At 36.0% G+C, this 24978-nt stretch overlaps 7 non-coding genes across 7 annotated transcripts; all 7 read right to left on the reverse strand.

Moving 5' to 3' along the window:
• Positions 1-226: 226 nt before the first annotated feature.
• TRNAA-AGC (transfer RNA alanine (anticodon AGC)) lies at positions 227-299 on the reverse strand. The gene has a single exon. It is a non-coding gene; the product is annotated as a tRNA-Ala (tRNA).
• A 1537-nt stretch (positions 300-1836) lies between these two features.
• Positions 1837-1909, reverse strand: TRNAA-AGC (transfer RNA alanine (anticodon AGC)). Its single transcript has one exon. It is a non-coding gene; the product is annotated as a tRNA-Ala (tRNA).
• A 7987-nt stretch (positions 1910-9896) lies between these two features.
• Positions 9897-9969, reverse strand: TRNAA-AGC (transfer RNA alanine (anticodon AGC)). The gene has a single exon. It is a non-coding gene; the product is annotated as a tRNA-Ala (tRNA).
• A 1537-nt stretch (positions 9970-11506) lies between these two features.
• Positions 11507-11579, reverse strand: TRNAA-AGC (transfer RNA alanine (anticodon AGC)). The gene has a single exon. It is a non-coding gene; the product is annotated as a tRNA-Ala (tRNA).
• A 3150-nt stretch (positions 11580-14729) lies between these two features.
• Positions 14730-14802, reverse strand: TRNAA-AGC (transfer RNA alanine (anticodon AGC)). The gene has a single exon. It is a non-coding gene; the product is annotated as a tRNA-Ala (tRNA).
• Positions 14803-16339: 1537 nt separating this feature from the next.
• On the reverse strand, positions 16340-16412 carry TRNAA-AGC (transfer RNA alanine (anticodon AGC)). The gene has a single exon. It is a non-coding gene; the product is annotated as a tRNA-Ala (tRNA).
• A 7521-nt stretch (positions 16413-23933) lies between these two features.
• Positions 23934-24006, reverse strand: TRNAA-AGC (transfer RNA alanine (anticodon AGC)). The gene has a single exon. It is a non-coding gene; the product is annotated as a tRNA-Ala (tRNA).
• Positions 24007-24978: the final 972 nt, after the last annotated feature.

Genomic DNA, 24978 nt, shown 5'->3' on the forward strand with positions numbered 1-24978 from the left:
TGGAGCTACCATACGTGTGGCTTATAGTCAGCTATTCACAGGAAATGTGGTGTATCAGCTCTTTGAATCAACCCCAAATTGTTTGCATGTAATTTTCAAGATAACTATATGTAACTCAGCATTCCCCTGGGGCATCAGAAGAAAATAAAAACAGTGAAGAATTTTGGTCAGGAATGTTTTTCTTCACTTGATATATTGCAGCAAATTTTGGTTCCAAAATCTTATCTGGAGAATGCGGGCATCGATCCCGCTACCTCTCGCATGCTAAGCGAGCGCTCTACCATTTGAGCTAATTCCCCTTTGATGTTAAAACCATTTACACCACTTACACCAGGAGGACTGGATTACATTTAGAGATAACATCTCAAAAACATCCATTAGCCTCAAGTTTAGTGAAATCCCATTATCGTTGGTATTTAGTACCTTAATGATTTCATAAAATGTTTCCTTCTTTATCACCATTGTGTTGGAGACTTTGTGGGACTGAGGAAACTCTCCCACATCTGGTGGCACTGTCACAACTTACTTCCATTGTGAACAGAGATACATTCTTACTTTCCTTCTCATAGGAATTTTAATGCCCAACTCCCTGTCATATTCCCTTTTATCTCATTATATTTCTGATATTCCGAAGTATACCCACAAATTTATAACGCATATTTGGAGTGCTACCAAATGCCATATATCTTTATATTGAAAAAACTCAGTTCCACCATTCTCTATCTTTATTATAAATACAATTTGGCACATCTATCATTGTGAATGCATAACTTGAATTTTTCATAACACTGCAAATAAGTTCTCATATTCTTGGATCCTTGGACTAACTGAAATCCCCCTATTTCAACCCTTTTATAACTGGATTGATTTGCCCCCATCATGACTAAGATATTTTCACACCCTGACAAAATTCTCAATTCACAGGGTATAATCCTGTTATTTTTTACTTTGCACAAGTTCATATTATAGTGTCCATTTGTAAGAAATGATCCAAGTTAGAAACTTTTAAGCAGTTTAAGTTCAGTTCTGCTGGTTCATCTTCCCTTACTGATAATATCCATTAGAAAGCACTTTCACGCGTCTCTGTGGCGCAATTGCTTAACGCGTTCAGTTGTTAATCAAAAGTTTGGTGGTTCAAGCCCACCCAGGAATGTCTTTAGTATTTGTTATTCTGTGGCAGGAGGATTCTATATTTGACAAAATTTACCAGCCATTTGTCTACATTTTACCTCAATACACAAACTTACATGGAAATTAACAGCTATGACTTTACTAACTCTACATCCATGGCTTTCCAGCTAGTGTTAGATAATACTAGATTGAACTTTACAAATTGAAAACAAGTGATCAGTCCTAAGAAGATATAGAGAATAAGCTAAAAATTCACAGTGACTTTTAGCCAGAAGAATAAGAAAAATTTATTAATATATTCCAGATACTGGGATCTACTGGGTTAATTCTGAGAAGTTGATTCAATTATTTACAAAGGGGGTAACTTAACCTTGCAACAGTATAGTAACACCAGTTACAGCAGTTCAAATTGGACCCCTTGCAACCCGATATCACTTTTTATTGCAGCATTATGGGGCTACAACAAATTGCTGCACGTTTGGAGCTACCATAAGTGTGGCTTATAGTCAGTTACTCACAGGAAATGTAGTGTATCAGCTCTTTGAATCAACCCCAAATTGTTTGCATGTTATTTTCAAGATAACTATATGTAACTCAGCATTCCTCTGGGGCATCAGAAGAAAATAAAAACAGTGAAGAATTTTGGTCAGGAATGTTATTCTTCACATGATATATTACAGCAAATTTTGGTTCCAAAATCTTATCTGGAGAATGCGGGCATCGATCCCGCTACCTCTCGCATGCTAAGCGAGCGCTCTACCATTTGAGCTAATTCCCCTTTGATGTTAAAACCATTTACACCACTTACACCAGGAGGACTGGATTACATTTAGAGATAACATCTCAAAAACATCCATTAGCCTCAAGTTTAGTGAAATCCCATTATCGTTGGTATTTAGTACCTTAATGATTTCATAAAATGTTTCCTTCTTTATCACCATTGTGTTGGAGACTTTGTGGGGCTGAGGAAACTCTCCCACATCTGGTGGCACTGTCACAACTTACTTCCATTGTGAACAGAGATACATTCTTACTTTCCTTCTCATAGGAATTTTAATGCCCAACTCCCTGTCATATTCCCTTTTATTTCATTATATTTCTGATATTCCTAAGTATACCCACAAATTTATAACGCATATTTGGAGTGCTACCAAATGCCATATATCTTTATATTGAAAAAACTCAGTTCCACCATTCTCTATCTTTATTATAAATACAATTTGGCACATCTATCTTTGTGAATGCATAACTTGAATTTTTCAGAACACTGCAAATAAGTTCTCATATTCTTGGATCCTTGGACTAACTGAAATCCCCCTATTTCAACCCTTTTATAACTGGATTGATTCGCCCACATCATGACTAAGATATTTTCACACCCTGACAAAATTCTCAATTCACAGGGTATAATCCTGTTATTTCTTACTTTGCACAAGTACATATTATAGTGTCCATTTGTAAGAAATGATCCAAGTTAGAAACTTTTAAGCAGTTTAAGTTCAGTTCTGCTGGTTCATCTTCCCTTACTGATAATATCCATTAGAAAGCACTTTCACGCGTCTTTGTGGCGCAATTGCTTAACGCGTTCAGTTGTTAATCAAAAGTTTGGTGGTTCAAGCCCACCCAGGAATGTCTTTAGTATTTGTTATTCTGTGGCAGGAGGATTCTATATTTGACAAAATTTACCAGCCATTTGTCTACATTTTACCTCAATACACAAACTTACATGGAAATTAACAGCTATGACTTTACTAACTCTACATCCATGGCTTTCCAGCTAGTGTTAGATAATACTAGAAAGAACTTTACAAATTGAAAACAAGTGATCAGTCCTAAGAAGATATAGAGAATAAGCTAAAAATTCACAGTGACTTTTAGCCAGAAGAATAAGAAAAATATATTTATTAATATATTCCAGATACTGGGATCCACTGGGTTAATTCTGAGAAGTTGATTCAATTATTTACAAAGGGGGTAAGTTAACCTTGCAACAGTATAGTAACACCAGTTACAGCAGTTGAAATTGGACCCCTTGCAACCCGATATCACTTTTTTATTGCAGCATTATGGGGCTACAACAAATTACTGCAAGTTTGGAGCTACCATAAGTGTGGCTTATAGTCAGTTACTCACAGGAAATGTGGTGTATCAGCTCTTTGAATCAACCCCAAATTGTTTGCATGTAATTTTCAAGATAACTATATGTAACTCAGCATTCCTCTGGGGCATCAGAAGAAAATAAAAACAGTGAAGAATTTTGGTCAGGAATGTTATTCTTCACATGATATATTGCAGCAAATTTTGGTTCCAAAATGTTATCTGGAGAATGCAGGCATCGATCCCGCTGCCTCTCGCATGCTAAGCGAGCGCTCTACCATTTGAGCTAATTCCCCTTTGATGTTAAAACAATTTACACCACTTACACCAGGAGGACTGGATTACATTTAGAGATAACATCTCAAAAACATCCATTAGCCTCAAGTTTAGTGAAATCCCATTATCGTTGGTATTTAGTACCTTAATGATTTCATAAAATGTTTCCTTCTTTATCACCATTGTGTTGGAGACTTTGTGGGGCTGAGGAAACTCTCCCACATCTGGTGGCACTGTCACAACTTACTTCCATTGTGAACAGAGATACATTCTTACTTTCCTTCTCATAGGAATTTTAATGCCCAACTCCCTGTCATATTCCCTTTTATTTCATTATATTTCTGATATTCCTAAGTCTACCCACAAATTTATAACGCATATTTTGAGTGCTACCAAGTGCCATATAGCTTTATATTGAAAAAACTCAGTTCCACCATTCTCTATCTTTATTAAAAATACAATTTGGCACATCTATCATTATGAATACATCACTAGAATTTTTCATAACACTGCAAATAAGTTCTCATATTCTTGGATCCTTGGACTAACTGAAATCCCCCTATTTCAACCCTTTTATATCTGGATTGATTCGCCCCCATCATGACTAAGATATTTTCACACCCTGACAAAATTCTCAAATCACAGGGTATAATCCTGTTATTTCTTACTTTGCACAAGTTCATATTATAGTGTCCATTTGTAAGAAATGATCCAAGTTAGAAACTTTTAAGCAGTTTAAGTTCAGTTCTGCTGGTTCATCTTCCCTTACTGATAATATCCATTAGAAAGCACTTTCACGTGTCACTGTGGCGCAATTGCTTAATGCGTTCAGTTGTTAATCAAAAGTTTGGTGGTTCAAGCCCACCCAGGAACATGTTTAGTATTTGTTATTCTGTGGCAGGAGGATTCCATATTTGACAAAATTTACCAGCCATTTGTCTACATTTTACCTCAATACACAAACTTACATGGAAATTAACAGCTATGACTTTACTAACTCTACATCCATGGCTTTCCAGCTAGTGTTAGATAAAACTAGAAAGAACTTTACAAATTGAAAACAAGTGATCAGTCCTAAGAAGATATAGAGAATAAGCTAAAAATTCACGGTGACTTTTAGCCAGAAGAATAAGAAAAATGTATTAATATATACCAGATACTGGGATCCACTGGGTTAATTCTGAGAAGTTGATTCAATTATTTACAACGGGGGTAAGTTAACCTTGCAACAGTATAGTAACACCAGTTACAGCAGTTGAAATTGGACCCCTAGCAACCCGATATCACTTTTTTATGCAGCATTATGGGGCTACAACAAATTGCTGCAAGTTTGGAGCTACCATACGTGTGGCTTATAGTCAGCTATTCACAGGAAATGTGGTGTATCAGCTCTTTGAATCAACCCCAAATTGTTTGCATGTAATTTTCAAGATAACTATATGTAACTCAGCATTCCCCTGGGGCATCAGAAGAAAATAAAAACAGTGAAGAATTTTGGTCAGGAATGTTATTCTTCACTTGATATATTGCAGCAAATTTTGGTTCCAAAATCTTATCTGGAGAATGCGGGCATCGATCCCGCTACCTCTCGCATGCTAAGCGAGCGCTCTACCATTTGAGATAATTCCCCTTTGATGTTAAAACCATTTACACCACTTACACCAGGAGGACTGGATTACATTTAGAGATAACATCTCAAAAACATCCATTACCCTCAAGTTTAGTGAAATCCCATTATCGTTGGTATTTAGTACCTTAATGATTTCATAAAATGTTTCCTTCTTTATCACCATTGTGTTGGAGACTTTGTGGGACTGAGGAAACTCTCCCACATCTGGTGGCACTGTCACAACTTACTTCCATTGTGAACAGAGATACATTCTTACTTTCCTTCTCATAGGAATTTTATTGCCCAACTCCCTGTCATATTCCCTTTTATCTCATTATATTTCTGATATTCCTAAGTATACCCACAAATTTATAACGCATATTTGGAGTGCTACCAAATGCCATATATCTTTATATTGAAAAAACTCAGTTCCACCATTCTCTATCTTTATTATAAATACAATTTGGCACATCTATCATTGTGAATGCATAACTTGAATTTTTCATAACACTGCAAATAAGTTCTCATATTCTTGGATCCTTGGACTAACTGAAATCCCCCTATTTCAACCCTTTTATAACTGGATTGATTCGCCCCCATCATGACTAAGATATTTTCACACCCTGACAAAATTCTCAATTCACAGGGTATAATCCTGTTATTTTTTACTTTGCACAAGTTCATATTATAGTGTCCATTTGTAAGAAATGATCCAAGTTAGAAACTTTTAAGCAGTTTAAGTTCAGTTCTGCTGGTTCATCTTCCCTTACTGATAATATCCATTAGAAAGCACTTTCACGCGTCTCTGTGGCGCAATTGCTTAACGCGTTCAGTTGTTAATCAAAAGTTTGGTGGTTCAAGCCCACCCAGGAATGTCTTTAGTATTTGTTATTCTGTGGCAGGAGGATTCTATATTTGACAAAATTTACCAGCCATTTGTCTACATTTTACCTCAATACACAAACTTACATGGAAATTAACAGCTATGACTTTACTAACTCTACATCCATGGCTTTCCAGCTAGTGTTAGATAATACTAGATTGAACTTTACAAATTGAAAACAAGTGATCAGTCCTAAGAAGATATAGAGAATAAGCTAAAAATTCACGGTGACTTTTAGCCAGAAGAATAAGAAAAATTTATTAATATATTCCAGATACTGGGATCTACTGGGTTAATTCTGAGAAGTTGATTCAATTATTTACAAAGGGGGTAACTTAACCTTGCAACAGTATAGTAACACCAGTTACAGCAGTTCAAATTGGACCCCTTGCAACCCGATATCACTTTTTATTGCAGCATTATGGGGCTACAACAAATTGCTGCACGTTTGGAGCTACCATAAGTGTGGCTTATAGTCAGTTACTCACAGGAAATGTAGTGTATCAGCTCTTTGAATCAACCCCAAATTGTTTGCATGTAATTTTCAAGATAACTATATGTAACTCAGCATTCCTCTGGGGCATCAGAAGAAAATAAAAACAGTGAAGAATTTTGGTCAGGAATGTTATTCTTCACATGATATATTGCAGCAAATTTTGGTTCCAAAATGTTATCTGGAGAATGCGGGCATCGATCCCGCTACCTCTCGCATACTAAGCAAGCACTCTACCATTTGAGCTAATTCCCCTTTGATGTCAAAGCCATTTACACCACTTACACCAGTAGGACTGGATTACATTTAGAGATAACATCTCAAAAACATCCATTAGCCTCAAGTTTAGTGAAATCCCATTATCATTGGTATTTAGTACCTTAATGATTTCATAAAATGTTTCCTTCTTTATCACCATTGTGTTGGAGACTTTGTGGGGCTGAGGAAACTGTCCCACATCTGGTGGCACTATCATAACTTACTTCCATTGTGAACAGAGATACATTGTCTTACTTTCCTTCTCATAGGAATTTTAATGCCCAACTCCCTGTCATATTCCCTTTTATCTCATTATATTTCTGACATTCCTAAGTCTACCCACAAATTTATAACGCATATTTTGAGTGCTACCAAGTGCCATATAGCTTTATATTGAAAAAACTCAGTTCCACCATTCTCTATCTTTATTAAAAATACAATTTGGCACATCTATCATTATGAATACATCACTAGAATTTTTCATAACACTGCAAATAAGTTCTCATATTCTTGGATCCTTGGACTAACTGAAATCCCCCTATTTCAACCCTTTTATATCTGGATTGATTCGCCCCCATCATGACTAAGATATTTTCACACCCTGACAAAATTCTCAAATCACAGGGTATAATCCTGTTATTTCTTACTTTGCACAAGTTCATATTATAGTGTCCATTTGTAAGAAATGATCCAAGTTAGAAACTTTTAAGCAGTTTAAGTTCAGTTCTGCTGGTTCATCTTCCCTTTCTGATAATATCCATTAGAAAGCACTTTCACGTGTCACTGTGGCGCAATTGCTTAATGCGTTCAGTTGTTAATCAAAAGTTTGGTGGTTCAAGCCCACCCAGGAACATGTTTAGTATTTGTTATTCTGTGGCAGGAGGATTCCATATTTGACAAAATTTACCAGCCATTTGTCTACATTTTACCTCAATACACAAACTTACATGGAAATTAACAGCTATGACTTTACTAACTCTACATCCATGGCTTTCCAGCTAGTGTTAGATAAAACTAGAAAGAACTTTACAAATTGAAAACAAGTGATCAGTCCTAAGAAGATATAGAGAATAAGCTAAAAATTCACGGTGACTTTTAGCCAGAAGAATAAGAAAAATGTATTAATATATACCAGATACTGGGATCCACTGGGTTAATTCTGAGAAGTTGATTCAATTATTTACAACGGGGGTAAGTTAACCTTGCAACAGTATAGTAACACCACTTACAGCAGTTGAAATTGGACCCCTTGCAACCCGATATCACTTTTTTATTGCAGCATTATGGGGCTACAACAAATTACTGCAAGTTTGGAGCTACCATAAGTGTGGCTTATAGTCAGTTACTCACAGGAAATGTGGTGTATCAGCTCTTTGAATCAACCCCAAATTGTTTGCATGTAATTTTCAAGATAACTATATGTAACTCAGCATTCCTCTGGGGCATCAGAAGAAAATAAAAACAGTGAAGAATTTTGGTCAGGAATGTTATTCTTCACATGATATATTGCAGCAAATTTTGGTTCCAAAATGTTATCTGAAGAATGCGGGCATCGATCCCGCTACCTATCGCATGCTAAGCAAGCACTCTACCATTTGAGCTAATTCCCCTTTGATGTCAAAGCCATTTACACCACTTACACCAGTAGGACTGGATTACATTTAGAGATAACATCTCAAAAACATCCATTAGCCTCAAGTTTAGTGAAATCCCATTATCATTGGTATTTAGTACCTTAATGATTTCATAAAATGTTTCCTTCTTTATCACCATTGTGTTGGAGACTTTGTGGGGCTGAGGAAACTGTCCCACATCTGGTGGCACTATCACAACTTACTTCCATTGTGAACAGAGATACATTGTCTTACTTTCCTTCTCATAGGAATTTTAATGCCCAACTCCCTGTCATATTCCCTTTTATCTCATTATATTTCTGACATTCCTAAGTCTACCCACAAATTTATAACGCATATTTTGAGTGCTACCAAGTGCCATATAGCTTTATATTGAAAAAACTCAGTTCCACCATTCTCTATCTTTATTAAAAATACAATTTGGCACATCTATCATTATGAATACATCACTAGAATTTTTCATAACACTGCAAATAAGTTCTCATATTCTTGGATCCTTGGACTAACTGAAATCCCCCTATTTCAACCCTTTTATATCTGGATTGATTCACCCCCATCATGACTAAGATATTTTCACACCCTGACAAAATTCTCAAATCACAGGGTATAATCCTGTTATTTCTTACTTTGCACAAGTTCATATTATAGTGTCCATTTGTAAGAAATGATCCAAGTTAGAAACTTTTAAGCAGTTTAAGTTCAGTTCTGCTGGTTCATCTTCCCTTCCTGATAATATCCATTAGAAAGCACTTTCGCGTGTCACTGTGGCGCAATTGCTTAATGCGTTCAGTTGTTAATCAAAAGTTTGGTGGTTCAAGCCCACCCAGGAACATGTTTAGTATTTGTTATTCTGTGGCAGGAGGATTCCATATTTGACAAAATTTACCAGCCATTTGTCTACATTTTACCTCAATACACAAACTTACATGGAAATTAACAGCTATGACTTTACTAACTCTACATCCATGGCTTTCCAGCTAGTGTTAGATAAAACTAGAAAGAACTTTACAAATTGAAAACAAGTGATCAGTCCTAAGAAGATATAGAGAATAAGCTAAAAATTCACGGTGACTTTTAGCCAGAAGAATAAGAAAAATGTATTAATATATACCAGATACTGGGATCCACTGGGTTAATTCTGAGAAGTTGATTCAATTATTTACAACGGGGGTAAGTTAACCTTGCAACAGTATAGTAACACCAGTTACAGCAGTTGAAATTGGACCCCTAGCAACCCGATATCACTTTTTTATGCAGCATTATGGGGCTACAACAAATTGCTGCAAGTTTGGAGCTACCATACGTGTGGCTTATAGTCAGCTATTCACAGGAAATGTGGTGTATCAGCTCTTTGAATCAACCCCAAATTGTTTGCATGTAATTTTCAAGATAACTATATGTAACTCAGCATTCCCCTGGGGCATCAGAAGAAAATAAAAACAGTGAAGAATTTTGGTCAGGAATGTTATTCTTCACTTGATATATTGCAGCAAATTTTGGTTCCAAAATCTTATCTGGAGAATGCGGGCATCGATCCCGCTACCTCTCGCATGCTAAGCGAGCGCTCTACCATTTGAGCTAATTCCCCTTTGATGTTAAAACCATTTACACCACTTACACCAGGAGGACTGGATTACATTTAGAGATAACATCTCAAAAACATCCATTAGCCTCAAGTTTAGTGAAATCCCATTATCGTTGGTATTTAGTACCTTAATGATTTCATAAAATGTTTCCTTCTTTATCACCATTGTGTTGGAGACTTTGTGGGACTGAGGAAACTCTCCCACATCTGGTGGCACTGTCACAACTTACTTCCATTGTGAACAGAGATACATTCTTACTTTCCTTCTCATAGGAATTTTAATGCCCAACTCCCTGTCATATTCCCTTTTATCTCATTATATTTCTGATATTCCTAAGTATACCCACAAATTTATAACGCATATTTGGAGTGCTACCAAATGCCATATATCTTTATATTGAAAAAACTCAGTTCCACCATTCTCTATCTTTATTATAAATACAATTTGGCACATCTATCATTGTGAATGCATAACTTGAATTTTTCATAACACTGCAAATAAGTTCTCATATTCTTGGATCCTTGGACCAACTGAAATCCCCCTATTTCAACCCTTTTATAACTGGATTGATTCGCCCCCATCATGACTAAGATATTTTCACACCCTGACAAAATTCTCAATTCACAGGGTATAATCCTGTTATTTTTTACTTTGCACAAGTTCATATTATAGTGTCCATTTGTAAGAAATGATCCAAGTTAGAAACTTTTAAGCAGTTTAAGTTCAGTTCTGCTGGTTCATCTTCCCTTACTGATAATATCCATTAGAAAGCACTTTCACGCGTCTCTGTGACGCAATTGCTTAACGCGTTCAGTTGTTAATCAAAAGTTTGGTGGTTCAAGCCCACCCAGGAATGTCTTTAGTATTTGTTATTCTGTGGCAGGAGGATTCTATATTTGACAAAATTTACCAGCCATTTGTCTACATTTTACCTCAATACACAAACTTACATGGAAATTAACAGCTATGACTTTACTAACTCTACATCCATGGCTTTCCAGCTAGTGTTAGATAATACTAGATTGAACTTTACAAATTGAAAACAAGTGATCAGTCCTAAGAAGATATAGAGAATAAGCTAAAAATTCACAGTGACTTTTAGCCAGAAGAATAAGAAAAATGTATTAATATATTCCAGATACTGGGATCTACTGGGTTAATTCTGAGAAGTTGATTCAATTATTTACAAAGGGGGTAACTTAACCTTGCAACAGTATAGTAACACCAGTTACAGCAGTTCAAATTGGACCCCTTGCAACCCGATATCACTTTTTATTGCAGCATTATGGGGCTACAACAAATTGCTGCACGTTTGGAGCTACCATAAGTGTGGCTTATAGTCAGTTACTCACAGGAAATGTAGTGTATCAGCTCTTTGAATCAACCCCAAATTGTTTGCATGTAATTTTCAAGATAACTATATGTAACTCAGCATTCCTCTGGGGCATCAGAAGAAAATAAAAACAGTGAAGAATTTTGGTCAGGAATGTTATTCTTCACATGATATACTACAGCAAATTTTGGTTCCAAAATCTTATCTGGAGAATGCGGGCATCGATCCCGCTACCTCTCGCATGCTAAGCGAGCGCTCTACCATTTGAGCTAATTCCCCTTTGATGTTAAAACCATTTATACCACTTACACCAGGAGGACTGGATTACATTTAGAGATAACATCTCAAAAACATCCATTAGCCTCAAGTTTAGTGAAATCCCATTATCGTTGGTATTTAGTACCTTAATGATTTCATAAAATGTTTCCTTCTTTATCACCATTGTGTTGGAGACTTTGTGGGGCTGAGGAAACTCTCCCACATCTGGTGGCACTGTCACAACTTACTTCCATTGTGAACAGAGATACATTCTTACTTTCCTTCTCATAGGAATTTTAATGCCCAACTCCCTGTCATATTCCCTTTTATTTCATTATATTTCTGATATTCCTAAGTATACCCACAAATTTATAACGCATATTTGGAGTGCTACCAAATGCCATATATCTTTATATTGAAAAAACTCAGTTCCACCATTCTCTATCTTTATTATAAATACAATTTGGCACATCTATCTTTGTGAATGCATAACTTGAATTTTTCATAACACTGCAAATAAGTTCTCATATTCTTGGATCCTTGGACTAACTGAAATCCCCCTATTTCAACCCTTTTATAACTGGATTGATTCGCCCCCATCATGACTAAGATATTTTCACACCCTGACAAAATTCTCAATTCACAGTGTATAATCCTGTTATTTTTTACTTTGCACAAGTACATATTATAGTGTCCATTTGTAAGAAATGATCCAAGTTAGAAACTTTTAAGCAGTTTAAGTTCAGTTCTGCTGGTTCATCTTCCCTTACTGATAATATCCATTAGAAAGCACTTTCATGCGTCTCTGTGGCACAATTGCTTAACGCGTTCAGTTGTTAATCAAAAGTTTGGTAGTTCAAGCCCACCCAGGAATGTCTTTAGTATTTGTTATTCTGTGGCAGGAGGATTCTATATTTGACAAAATTTACCAGCCATTTGTCTACATTTTACCTCAATACACAAACTTACATGGAAATTAACAGCTATGACTTTACTAACTCTACATCCATGGCTTTCCAGCTAGTGTTAGATAATACTAGAAAGAACTTTACAAATTGAAAACAAGTGATCAGTCCTAAGAAGATATAGAGAATAAGCTAAAAATTCACAGTGACTTTTAGCCAGAAGAATAAGAAAAATTTATTAATATATTCCAGATACTGGGATCCACTGGGTTAATTCTGAGAAGTTGATTCAATTATTTACAAAGGGGGTAAGTTAACCTTGCAACAGTATAGTAACACCAGTTACAGCAGTTGAAATTGGACCCCTTGCAACCCGATATCACTTTTTTATTGCAGCATTATGGGGCTACAACAAATTACTGCAAGTTTGGAGCTACCATAAGTGTGGCTTATAGTCAGTTACTCACAGGAAATGTGGTGTATCAGCTCTTTGAATCAACCCCAAATTGTTTGCATGTAATTTTCAAGATAACTATATGTAACTCAGCATTCCTCTGGGGCATCAGAAGAAAATAAAAACAGTGAAGAATTTTGGTCAGGAATGTTATTCTTCACATGATATATTGCAGCAAATTTTGGTTCCAAAATGTTATCTGGAGAATGCGGGCATCGATCCCGCTACCTCTCGCATGCTAAGCAAGCACTCTACCATTTAAGCTAATTCCCCTTTGATGTCAAAGCCATTTACACCACTTACACCAGTAGGACTGGATTACATTTAGAGATAACATCTCAAAAACATCCATTAGCCTCAAGTTTAGTGAAATCCCATTATCATTGGTATTTAGTACCTTAATGATTTCATAAAATGTTTCCTTCTTTATCACCATTGTGTTGGAGACTTTGTGGGGCTGAGGAAACTGTCCCACATCTGGTGGCACTATCACAACTTACTTCCATTGTGAACAGAGATACATTGTCTTACTTTCCTTCTCATAGGAATTTTAATGCCCAACTCCCTGTCATATTCCCTTTTATCTCATTATATTTCTGACATTCCTAAGTCTACCCACAAATTTATAACGCATATTTTGAGTGCTACCAAGTGCCATATAGCTTTATATTGAAAAAACTCAGTTCCACCATTCTCTATCTTTATTAAAAATACAATTTGGCACATCTATCATTATGAATACATCACTAGAATTTTTCATAACACTGCAAATAAGTTCTCATATTCTTGGATCCTTGGACTAACTGAAATCCCCCTATTTCAACCCTTTTATATCTGGATTGATTCGCCCCCATCATGACTAAGATATTTTCACACCCTGACAAAATTCTCAAATCACAGGGTATAATCCTGTTATTTCTTACTTTGCACAAGTTCATATTATAGTGTCCATTTGTAAGAAATGATCCAAGTTAGAAACTTTTAAGCAGTTTAAGTTCAGTTCTGCTGGTTCATCTTCCCTTTCTGATAATATCCATTAGAAAGCACTTTCACGTGTCACTGTGGCGCAATTGCTTAATGCGTTCAGTTGTTAATCAAAAGTTTGGTGGTTCAAGCCCACCCAGGAACATGTTTAGTATTTGTTATTCTGTGGCAGGAGGATTCCATATTTGACAAAATTTACCAGCCATTTGTCTAGATTTTACCTCAATACACAAACTTACATGGAAATTAACAGCTATGACTTTACTAACTCTACATCCATGGCTTTCCAGCTAGTGTTAGATAAAACTAGAAAGAACTTTACAAATTGAAAACAAGTGGTCAGTCCTAAGAAGATATAGAGAATAAGCTAAAAATTCATGGTGACTTTTAGCCAGAAGAATAAGAAAAATGTATTAATATATACCAGATACTGGGATCCACTGGGTTAATTCTGAGAAGTTGATTCAATTATTTACAACGGGGGTAAGTTAACCTTGCAACAGTATAGTAACACCAGTTACAGCAGTTGAAATTGGACCCCTAGCAACCCGATATCACTTTTTTATGCAGCATTATGGGGCTACAACAAATTGCTGCAAGTTTGGAGCTACCATACGTGTGGCTTATAGTCAGCTATTCACAGGAAATGTAGTGTATCAGCTCTTTGAATCAACCTCAAATTGTTTGCATGTAATTTTCAAGATAACTATATGTAACTCAGCATTCCCCTGGGGCATCAGAAGAAAATAAAAACAGTGAAGAATTTTGGTCAGGAATGTTATTCTTCACTTGATATATTGCAGCAAATTTTGGTTCCAAAATCTTATCTGGAGAATGCGGGCATCGATCCCGCTACCTCTCGCATGCTAAGCGAGCGCTCTACCATTTGAGCTAATTCCCCTTTGATGTTAAAACCATTTACACCACTTACACCAGGAGGACTGGATTACATTTAGAGATAACATCTCAAAAACATCTATTAGCCTCAAGTTTAGTGAAATCCCATTATCGTTGGTATTTAGTACCTTAATGATTTCATAAAATGTTTCCTTCTTTATCACCATTGTGTTGGAGACTTTGTGGGGCTGAGGAAACTCTCCCACATCTGGTGGCACTGTCACAACTTACTTCCATTGTGAACAGAGAAACATTCTTACTTTCCTTCTCATAGGAATTTTAATGCCCAACTCCCTGTCATATTCCCTTTTATCTCATTATATTTCTGATATTCCTAAGTATACCCACAAATTTATAACGCATATTTGGAGTGCTACCAAATGCCATATATCTTTATATTGAAAAAACTCAGTTCCACCATTCTCTATCTTTATTATAAATACAATTTGGCACATCTATCATTGTGAATGCATAACTTGAATTTTTCATAACACTGCAAATAAGTTCTCATATTCTTGGATCCTTGGACTAACTGAAATCCCCCTATTTCAACCCTTTTATAACTGGATTGATTCGCCCCCATCATGACTAAGATATTTTCACACCCTGACAAAATTCTCAATTCACAGGGTATAATCCTGTTATTTTTTACTTTGCACAAGTTCATATTATAGTGTCCATTTGTAAGAAATGATCCAAGTTAGAAACTTTTAAGCAGTTTAAGTTCAGTTCTGCTGGTTCATCTTCCCTTACTGATAATATCCATTAGAAAGCACTTTCATGCGTCTCTGTGGCGCAATTGCTTAACGCGTTCAGTTGTTAATCAAAAGTTTGGTGGTTCAAGCCCACCCAGGAATGTCTTTAGTATTTGTTATTCTGTGGCAGGAGGATTCTATATTTGACAAAATTTACCAGCCATTTGTCTACATTTTACCTCAATACACAAACTTACATGGAAATTAACAGCTATGACTTTACTAACTCTACATCCATGGCTTTCCAGCTAGTGTTAGATAATACTAGATTGAACTTTACAAATTGAAAACAAGTGATCAGTCCTAAGAAGATATAGAGAATAAGCTAAAAATTCACAGTGACTTTTAGCCAGAAGAATAAGAAAAATTTATTAATATATTCCAGATACTGGGATCTACTGGGTTAATTCTGAGAAGTTGATTCAATTATTTACAAAGGGGGTAACTTAACCTTGCAACAGTATAGTAACACCAGTTACAGCAGTTCAAATTGGACCCCTTGCAACCCGATATCACTTTTTATTGCAGCATTATGGGGCTACAACAAATTGCTGCACGTTTGGAGCTACCATAAGTGTGGCTTATAGTCAGTTACTCACAGGAAATGTAGTGTATCAGCTCTTTGAATCAACCCCAAATTGTTTGCATGTAATTTTCAAGATAACTATATGTAACTCAGCATTCCTCTGGGGCATCAGAAGAAAATAAAAACAGTGAAGAATTTTGGTCAGGAATGTTATTCTTCACATGATATATTACAGCAAATTTTGGTTCCAAAATCTTATCTGGAGAATGCGGGCATCGATCCCGCTACCTCTCGCATGCTAAGCGAGCGCTCTACCATTTGAGCTAATTCCCCTTTGATGTTAAAACCATTTACACCACTTACACCAGGAGGACTGGATTACATTTAGAGATAACATCTCAAAAACATCCATTAGCCTCAAGTTTAGTGAAATCCCATTATCGTTGGTATTTAGTACCTTAATGATTTCATAAAATGTTTCCTTCTTTATCACCATTGTGTTGGAGACTTTGTGGGGCTGAGGAAACTCTCCCACATCTGGTGGCACTGTCACAACTTACTTCCATTGTGAACAGAGATACATTCTTACTTTCCTTCTCATAGGAATTTTAATGCCCAACTACCTGTCATATTCCCTTTTATTTCATTATATTTCTGATATTCCTAAGTATACCCACAAATTTATAACGCATATTTGGAGTGCTACCAAATGCCATATATCTTTATATTGAAAAAACTCAGTTCCACCATTCTCTATCTTTATTATAAATACAATTTGGCACATCTATCTTTGTGAATGCATAACTTGAATTTTTCATAACACTGCAAATAAGTTCTCATATTCTTGGATCCTTGGACTAACTGAAATCCCCCTATTTCAACCCTTTTATAACTGGATTGATTCGCCCCCATCATGACTAAGATATTTTCACACCCTGACAAAATTCTCAATTCACAGGGTATAATCCTGTTATTTTTTACTTTGCACAAGTACATATTATAGTGTCCATTTGTAAGAAATGATCCAAGTTAGAAACTTTTAAGCAGTTTCAGTTCAGTTCTGCTGGTTCATCTTCCCTTACTGATAATATCCATTAGAAAGCACTTTCACGCGTCTCTGTGGCGCAATTGCTTAACGCGTTCAGTTGTTAATCAAAAGTTTGGTAGTTCAAGCCCACCCAGGAATGTCTTTAGTATTTGTTATTCTGTGGCAGGAGGATTCTATATTTGACAAAATTTACCAGCCATTTGTCTACATTTTACCTCAATACACAAACTTACATGGAAATTAACAGCTATGACTTTACTAACTCTACATCCATGGCTTTCCAGCTAGTGTTAGATAATACTAGAAAGAACTTTACAAATTGAAAACAAGTGATCAGTCCTAAGAAGATATAGAGAATAAGCTAAAAATTCACAGTGACTTTTAGCCAGAAGAATAAGAAAAATTTATTAATATATTCCAGATACTGGGATCCACTGGGTTAATTCTGAGAAGTTGATTCAATTATTTACAAAGGGGGTAAGTTAACCTTGCAACAGTATAGTAACACCAGTTACAGCAGTTGAAATTGGACCCCTTGCAACCCGATATCACTTTTTTATTGCAGCATTATGGGGCTACAACAAATTACTGCAAGTTTGGAGCTACCATAAGTGTGGCTTATAGTCAGTTACTCACAGGAAATGTGGTGTATCAGCTCTTTGAATCAACCCCAAATTGTTTGCATGTAATTTTCAAGATAACTATATGTAACTCAGCATTCCTCTGGGGCATCAGAAGAAAATAAAAACAGTGAAGAATTTTGGTCAGGAATGTTATTCTTCACATGATATATTGCAGCAAATTTTGGTTCCGAAATGTTATCTGGAGAATGCGGGCATCGATCCCGCTACCTCTCGCATGCTAAGCAAGCACTCTACCATTTGAGCTAATTCCCCTTTGATGTCAAAGCCATTTACACCACTTACACCAGTAAGACTGGATTACATTTAGAGATAACATCTCAAAAACATCCATTAGCCTCAAGTTTAGTGAAATCCCATTATCATTGGTATTTAGTACCTTAATGATTTCATAAAATGTTTCCTTCTTTATCACCATTGTGTTGGAGACTTTGTGGGGCTGAGGAAACTGTCCCACATCTGGTGGCACTATCACAACTTACTTCCATTGTGAACAGAGATACATTGTCTTACTTTCCTTCTCATAGGAATTTTAATGCCCAACTCCCTGTCATATTCCCTTTTATCTCATTATATTTCTGACATTCCTAAGTCTACCCACAAATTTATAACGCATATTTTGAGTGCTACCAAGTGCCATATAGCTTTATATTGAAAAAACTCAGTTCCACAATTCTCTATCTTTATTAAAAATACAATTTGGCACATCTATCATTATGAATACATCACTAGAATTTTTCATAACACTGCAAATAAGTTCTCATATTCTTGGATCCTTGGACTAACTGAAATCCCCCTATTTCAACCCTTTTATATCTGGATTGATTCGCCCCCATCATGACTAAGATATTTTCACACCCTGACAAAATTCTCAAATCACAGGGTATAATCCTGTTATTTCTTACTTTGCACAAGTTCATATTATAGTGTCCATTTGTAAGAAATGATCCAAGTTAGAAACTTTTAAGCAGTTTAAGTTCAGTTCTGCTGGTTCATCTTCCCTTTCTGATAATATCCATTAGAAAGCACTTTCACGTGTCACTGTGGCGCAAAAGTTGTTAATCAAAAGTTTGGTGGTTCAAGCCCACCCAGGAACATGTTTAGTATTTGTTATTCTGTGGCAGGAGGATTCCATATTTGACAAAATTTACCAGCCATTTGTCTAGATTTTACCTCAATACACAAACTTACATGGAAATTAACAGCTATGACTTTACTAACTCTACATCCATGGCTTTCCAGCTAGTGTTAGATAAAACTAGAAAGAACTTTACAAATTGAAAACAAGTGATCAGTCCTAAGAAGATATAGAGAATAAGCTAAAAATTCACGGTGACTTTTAGCCAGAAGAATAAGAAAAATGTATTAATATATACCAGATACTGGTATCCACTGGGTTAATTCTGAGAAGTTGATTCAATTATTTACAACGGGGGTAAGTTAACCTTGCAACAGTATAGTAACACCAGTTACAGCAGTTGAAATTGGACCCCTAGCAACCCGATATCACTTTTTTATGCAGCATTATGGGGCTACAACAAATTGCTGCAAGTTTGGAGCTACCATACGTGTGGCTTATAGTCAGCTATTCACAGGAAATGTAGTGTCTCAGCTCTTTGAATCAACCCCAAATTGTTTGCATGTAATTTTCAAGATAACTATATGTAACTCAGCATTCCCCTGGGGCATCAGAAGAAAATAAAAACAGTGAAGAATTTTGGTCAGGAATGTTATTCTTCACTTGATATATTGCAGCAAATTTTGGTTCCAAAATCTTATCTGGAGAATGCAGGCATCGATCCCGCTACCTCTCGCATGCTAAGCGAGCGCTCTACCATTTGAGCTAATTCCCCTTTGATGTTAAAACCATTTACACCACTTACACCAGGAGGACTGGATTACATTTAGAGATAACATCTCAAAAACATCCATTAGCCTCAAGTTTAGTGAAATCCCATTATCATTGGTATTTAGTACCTTAATGATTTCATAAAATGTTTCCTTCTTTATCACCATTGTGTTGGAGACTTTGTGGGGCTGAGGAAACTGTCCCACATCTGGTGGCACTATCACAACTTACTTCCATTGTGAACAGAGATACATTGTCTTACTTTCCTTCTCATAGGAATTTTAATGCCCAACTCCCTGTCATATTCCCTTTTATCTCATTATATTTCTGACATTCCTAAGTCTACCCACAAATTTATAACGCATATTTTGAGTGCTACCAAGTGCCATATAGCTTTATATTGAAAAAACTCAGTTTAGTATTTGTTATTCTGTGGCAGGAGGATTCCATATTTGACAAAATTTACCAGCCATTTGTCTAGATTTTACCTCAATACACAAACTTACATGGAAATTAACAGCTATGACTTTACTAACTCTACATCCATGGCTTTCCAGCTAGTGTTAGATAAAACTAGAAAGAACTTTACAAATTGAAAACAAGTGATCAGTCCTAAGAAGATATAGAGAATAAGCTAAAAATTCACGGTGACTTTTAGCCAGAAGAATAAGAAAAATGTATTAATATATACCAGATACTGGGATCCACTGGGTTAATTCTGAGAAGTTGATTCAATTATTTACAACGGGGGTAAGTTAACCTTGCAACAGTATAGTAACACCAGTTACAGCAGTTGAAATTGGACCCCTAGCAACCCGATATCACTTTTTTATGCAGCATTATGGGGCTACAACAAATTGCTGCAAGTTTGGAGCTACCATACGTGTGGCTTATAGTCAGCTATTCACAGGAAATGTAGTGTCTCAGCTCTTTGAATCAACCCAAATTGTTTGCATGTAATTTTCAAGATAACTATATGTAACTCAGCATTCCCCTGGGGCATCTGAAGAAAATAAAAACAGTGAAGAATTTTGGTCAGGAATGTTATTCTTCACTTGATATATTGCAGCAAATTTTGGTTCCAAAATCTTATCTGGAGAATGCAGGCATCGATCCCGCTACCTCTCACATGCTAAGCGAGCGCTCTACCATTTGAGCTAACTCCCTTTTGATGTTAAAACCATTTACACCACTTACACCAGGAGGACTGGATTACATTTAGAGATAACATCTCAAAAACATCCATTAGCCTCAAGTTTAGTGAAATCCCATTATCGTTGGTATTTAGTACCTTAATGATTTCATAAAATGTTTCCTTCTTTATCACCATTGTGTTGGAGACTTTGTGGGGCTGAGGAAACTCTCCCACATCTGGTGGCACTGTCACAACTTACTTCCATTGTGAACAGAGATACATTCTTACTTTCCTTCTCATAGGAATTTTAATGCCCAACTCCCTGTCATATTCCCTTTTATTTCATTATATTTCTGATATTCCTAAGTATACCCACAAATTTATAACGCATATTTGGAGTGCTACCAAATGCCATATATCTTTATATTGAAAAAACTCAGTTCCACCATTCTCTATCTTTATTATAAATACAATTTGGCACATCTATCTTTGTGAATGCATAACTTGAATTTTTCATAACACTGCAAATAAGTTCTCATATTCTTGGATCCTTGGACTAACTGAAATCCCCCTATTTCAACCCTTTTATAACTGGATTGATTCGCCCCCATCATGACTAAGATATTTTCACACCCTGACAAAATTCTCAATTCACAGGGTATAATCCTGTTATTTTTTACTTTGCACAAGTACATATTATAGTGTCCATTTGTAAGAAATGATCCAAGTTAGAAACTTTTAAGCAGTTTAAGTTCAGTTCTGCTGGTTCATCTTCCCTTACTGATAATATCCATTAGAAAGCACTTTCACGCGTCTCTGTGGCGCAATTGCTTAACGCGTTCAGTTGTTAATCAAAAGTTTGGTGGTTCAAACCCACCCAGGAATGTCTTTAGTATTTGTTATTCTGTGGCAGGAGGATTCTATATTTGACAAAATTTACCAGCCATTTGTCTACATTTTACCTCAATACACAAACTTACATGGAAATTAACAGCTATGACTTTACTAACTCTACATCCATGGCTTTCCAGCTAGTGTTAGATAATACTAGAAAGAACTTTACAAATTGAAAACAAGTGATCAGTCCTAAGAAGATATAGAGAATAAGCTAAAAATTCACAGTGACTTTTAGCCAGAAGAATAAGAAAAATTTATTAATATATTCCAGATACTGGGATCCACTGGGTTAATTCTGAGAAGTTGATTCAATTATTTACAAAGGGGGTAAGTTAACCTTGCAACAGTATAGTAACACCAGTTACAGCAGTTGAAATTGGACCCCTTGCAACCCGATATCACTTTTTTATTGCAGCATTATGGGGCTACAACAAATTACTGCAAGTTTGGAGCTACCATAAGTGTGGCTTATAGTCAGTTACTCACAGGAAATGTGGTGTATCAGCTCTTTGAATCAACCCCAAATTGTTTGCATGTAATTTTCAAGATAACTATATGTAACTCAGCATTCCTCTGGGGCATCAGAAGAAAATAAAAACAGTGAAGAATTTTGGTCAGGAATGTTATTCTTCACATGATATATTGCAGCAAATTTTGGTTCCAAAATGTTATCTGGAGAATGTGGGCATCGATCCCGCTACCTCTCGCATGCTAAGCAAGCACTCTACCATTTGAGCTAATTCCCCTTTGATGTCAAAGCCATTTACACCACTTACACCAGTAGGACTGGATTACATTTAGAGATAACATCTAAAAAACATCCATTAGCCTCAAATTTAGTGAAATCCCATTATCATTGGTATTTAGTACCTTAATGATTTCATAAAATGTTTCCTTCTTTATCACCATTGTGTTGGAGACTTTGTGGGGCTGAGGAAACTGTCCCACATCTGGTGGCACTATCACAACTTACTTCCATTGTGAACAGAGATACATTGTCTTACTTTCCTTCTCATAGGAATTTTAATGCCCAACTCCCTGTCATATTCCCTTTTATCTCATTATATTTCTGACATTCCTAAGTCTACCCACAAATTTATAACGCATATTTTGAGTGCTACCAAGTGCCATATAGCTTTATATTGAAAAAACTCAGTTCCACCATTCTCTATCTTTATTAAAAATACAATTTGGCACATCTATCATTGTGAATGCATAACTTGAATTTTTCATAACACTGCAAATAAGTTCTCATATTCTTGGATCCTTGGACTAACTGAAATCCCCCTATTTCAACCCTTTTATATCTGGATTGATTCGCCCCCATCATGACTAAGATATTTTCACACCCTGACAAAATTCTCAAATCACAGGGTATAATCCTGTTATTTCTTACTTTGCACAAGTTCATATTATAGTGTCCATTTGTAAGAAATGATCCAAGTTAGAAACTTTTAAGCAGTTTAAGTTCAGTTCTGCTGGTTCATCTTCCCTTTCTGATAATATCCATTAGAAAGCACTTTCACGTGTCACTGTGGCGCAATTGCTTAATGCGTTCAGTTGTTAATCAAAAGTTTGGTGGTTCAAGCCCACCCAGGAACATGTTTAGTATTTGTTATTCTGTGGCAGGAGGATTCCATATTTGAAAAAAATACCAGCCATTTGTCTACATTTTACCTCAATACACAAACTTACATGGAAATTAACAGCTATGACTTTACTAACTCTACATCCATGGCTTTCCAGCTAGTGTTAGATAAAACTAGAAAGAACTATACAAATTGAAAACAAGTGATCAGTCCTAAGAAGATATAGAGAATAAGCTAAAAATTCACGGTGACTTTTAGCCAGAAGAATAAGAAAAATGTATTAACATATACCAGATACTGGGATCCACTGGGTTAATTCTGAGAAGTTGATTCAATTATTTACAACGGGGGTAAGTTAACCTTGCAACAGTATAGTAACACCAGTTACAGCAGTTGAAATTGGACCCCTTGCAACCCGATATCACTTTTTTATGCAGCATTATGGGGCTACAACAAATTGCTGCAAGTTTGGAGCTACCATACGTGTGGCTTATAGTCAGCTATTCACAGGAAATGTGGTGTATCAGCTCTTTGAATCAACCCCAAATTGTTTGCATGTAATTTTCAAGATAACTATATGTAACTCAGCATTCCCCTGGGGCATCAGAAGAAAATAAAAACAGTGAAGAATTTTGGTCAGGAATGTTATTCTTCACTTGATATATTGCAGCATATTTTGGTTTCAAAATCTTATCTGGAGAATGCGGGCATCGATCCCGCTACCTCTCGCATGCTAAGCGAGCGCTCTACCATTTGAGCTAATTCCCCTTTGATGTTAAAACCATTTACACCACTTACACCAGGAGGACTGGATTACATTTAGAGATAACATCTCAAAAACATCCATTAGCCTCAAGTTTAGTGAAATCCCATTATCGTTGGTATTTAGTACCTTAATGATTTCATAAAATGTTTCCTTCTTTATCACCATTGTGTTGGAGACTTTGTGGGGCTGAGGAAACTCTCCCACATCTGGTGGCACTGTCACAACTTACTTCCATTGTGAACAGAGATACATTCTTACTTTCCTTCTCATAGGAATTTTAATGCCCAACTCCCTGTCATATTCCCTTTTATCTCATTATATTTCTGATATTCCTAAGTATACCCACAAATTTATAACGCATATTTGGAGTGCTACCAAATGCCATATATCTTTATATTGAAAAAACTCAGTTCCACCATTCTCTATCTTTATTATAAATACAATTTGGCACATCTATCATTGTGAATGCATAACTTGAATTTTTCATAACACTGCAAATAAGTTCTCATATTCTTGGATCCTTGGACTAACTGAAATCCCCCTATTTCAACCCTTTTATAACTGGATTGATTCGCCCCCATCATGACTAAGATATTTTCACACCCTGACAAAATTCTCAATTCACAGGGTATAATCCTGTTATTTTTTACTTTGCACAAGTTCATATTATAGTGTCCATTTGTAAGAAATGATCCAAGTTAGAAACTTTTAAGCAGTTTAAGTTCAGTTCTGCTGATTCATCTTCCCTTACTGATAATATCCATTAGAAAGCACTTTCACGCGTCTCTGTGGCGCAATTGCTTAACGCGTTCAGTTGTTAATCAAAAGTTTGGTGGTTCAAGCCCACCCAGGAATGTCTTTAGTATTTGTTATTCTGTGGCAGGAGGATTCTATATTTGACAAAATTTACCAGTCATTTGTCTACATTTTACCTCAATACACAAACATACATGGAAATTAACAGCTATGACTTT

Source organism: Taudactylus pleione, unplaced genomic scaffold, assembly GCF_031769625.1.
Source record: "Taudactylus pleione unplaced genomic scaffold, aTauple2 ptg000174l, whole genome shotgun sequence".
Taxonomy (NCBI): domain Eukaryota; kingdom Metazoa; phylum Chordata; class Amphibia; order Anura; family Myobatrachidae; genus Taudactylus; species Taudactylus pleione.